The sequence below is a fragment of the Taudactylus pleione genome, unplaced genomic scaffold (genome assembly GCF_031769625.1).
Source record: "Taudactylus pleione unplaced genomic scaffold, aTauple2 ptg000286l, whole genome shotgun sequence".
Classification (NCBI taxonomy): domain Eukaryota; kingdom Metazoa; phylum Chordata; class Amphibia; order Anura; family Myobatrachidae; genus Taudactylus; species Taudactylus pleione.
The window spans coordinates 1,750,314-1,753,174 of NW_028284688.1; positions in this window are offsets into that span (position 1 = coordinate 1,750,314).

Consider the following 2,861-nt stretch of genomic DNA (forward strand, 5'->3'; position numbering starts at 1 on the left):
AAAAATGGTCAAGTATAAGAATCAAAACATAAATAGTCAGCATAAATTAGGATAGTATAAATGATGGAATTGCAATGTGCCAATGATCATTTCACATTCTCATTAAATCAGCAAGGTTGGAAATAAATGTCGGCACAAGTGTCACCAATTAAATTGCCATTTCCACTAACTGTTGTTATAAGCAGCGTGATGTACACGTGATTTGACATAAGTTGGAATAACATGCGTGCATCCAAATGTCGGTAACGACCAGCGATGTGCGCTCCTGCTGGTCAATTCCGACATCAATCATCGGCTGAACATGCAGGCCAATCTACGGCTAATGACAGATTGGCCATGTTCGAGGATGATTGATATGCCTACACTGAATGATCAATCATTCAGTGTAGGCACTGCACCCCCTAGGGGAACGACGGTATGATTACGATGTCGTAATCATACCATCTTTCCTGGATCTACTAGTGGATGGGCACCTTAAGGAAGTGACAGTACAACTGGTTAGAGGACCTGTCACTTGAGGTAGAAGAGGAATCCAAAGTCGATGAAGTACCGATATATTGGGGGAGAGACCAAGGTTTTAAACATGAAAAGCACAAAAAAGTATTTTTAAACTACTGAGAAATGTAAGAAGGCCGACAGTACAATTACTTTATTTGAAATGTAGTGAGATACCAGGGTACAAACCTGAGGGGAAACTGTTAAGGAAGGAGAGTTACAGTACTATGGAAACCTAGAGAACCTTCCCTACTACCTAAGCCAGAGGTCCCTAAATGTGGTCCTCAATAAACCCCAACAGTTGAGGTATTAGAGTTATCCATAGTTGAGCACCAGTGGTTAAATCAAATTGACTGAAGCACTAAATAAGTAACCTATGGTCAAGCATGGATATCCTTAAAATATGGATTGTTAGGGTGCGTTGAGGCCCGAGTTTGGGAACCTCTGACCTAAGCATTGAAGTTTCCTGGCTTGTGACATACAGAATGACCAAAAGGTGACCAGGGGCTCCACAATAGAGGCACAGGAAAGTTATTTTAATTATTTTTTCATTCCTGTGGATTGCATTGGTTCCTACTTCAATGACACTGAAACTGGAAAACAAAACATCACTGGTGATTGAAAGTGATGAGCCACTCAGCACCTAATTATTAAATACAAAACATGCCTGGTTTTATACTAAATATTATTGTCCATTTAATTTCAGCAGCCAAAACCACCGAAGAACCAGTATCTTTGAAAGTGTTGTTTAGCAGAAAATATGTATAAGCAACAAAGAGCCCCCCTGAGAAAGAAACCAGATGGTTTTATATAGTAACTTTACAGTAGCACAATCCTAAGGTAAGTTCAGGGAGGACAGAAAGCTCTCATGGAGTAGAAAATCACTAATGTAAGGTTATGCAACAAATCTGTTCTTCTCTGTCACTGTAGGGGATGGAGAGTTTACAGGCAATGGAGCCTGCTGGGGCTTTCCTTATTAATTTTAGTGGGGCAAGTAAACACAGAAGCCTTCTGTCCACCTCCTGACCTACTGCAATGGCCCATAGCAGGAATCCGCATCAGTCTTATGTCTGGTGTGAAGCTGCTCAGGGGCATTTTTATGAATCCCTTAAAAGCCACATGTGTGGCAAAAATATGGGGAAGCTTACTTAACGATGACAGTGGTGGTATATCTTGGGATAGTTTAAGTAAGAATCTGTACTAAAAATTAATTTTTGGGGGGATTTAGAATCTTTTACAATTATAAAAAGTACATTATAGGTTTTTAAATTGTTAATTGTCCATGAGAGTAGAATTGGGTGACTAAAGAATGGCTGACCAGTATAGTTTCTAGCTGGTATCACTGGCTCAACTGCCCCCACAAACATTTAATGTTAAATTGTGTCATTAAAAGATTTTTTAAAAGTGTGTACATTTTTTTCTGTCACCACGTCTTGATAAAGAGACCCCAATGTTTATGTCTTTTGAAAGTACTTTAGGCAAGAATTAATTTTATTTTTTCAAATAACAATGAAAATAAATTGAGTTAAAATATGTTTTGTTTCTACACTATGTATTCAGATCAGTAAGTAATTAATGTGGAGTCCATAGCATTAAATCCATGATCCTGAAGAAGCCCAGGATTGGGCGAAACACATAGGTCAAGACAACCTTGGACATACCCGTATCAGGAAGCAGTGGGACCCTGCCACACACCCGAAGAAATTACTACCAGTCACCCATTAACCCAGGATCCATCCAGCCATCAGTGCCTGGAAGCATGAAGGCACATCGGTAAAGTGGCGGTATTGTGATGCACATTTGTGACTCACATAGCTGCGGCAAGAGCGGGAGCTGCGAAAGAAGGCGAATAAAAAGCTATGGTACCTTAGGCTGTATTGTCACACCGTTGGGTGCAACTCGGACTTAGTTCACCACTTCTCTATTAGAAATTATTGCCAACTCTACTGTCTTTTCTACCAGCTAGAATAACTATTTAATAAGGTCCTAAGATTTGTCATTTACAGACCTCAGCAGTCCTAAGAGGTTTGGACTGTGGAACCCTCTTTTTTTTTCTCAAGTGGAGTAATCAGAGACTGTTCCACCCTTTTTAATTCATAACAAAAAGTATCCCATTTTAGCATGCTTAGACACATTACTATTTACATTAAGCGACAGAAATTAAGAGGGGTTGGGTATGGGATGCTGGTGCTCAGGATCCGGGTGGTCAGAATCACGATACCATCAACAGCTGTTAAGTAGCCTAATACTATCACTAACCTAACCCTCCCTTCATGCACCCTAAAACTAACCACCCACCAGAGCCAAACCCTAACCCTCCCCCTCTAGTTCCAAACTTTAACCCATAACCCTAACTCTAGGCTGAC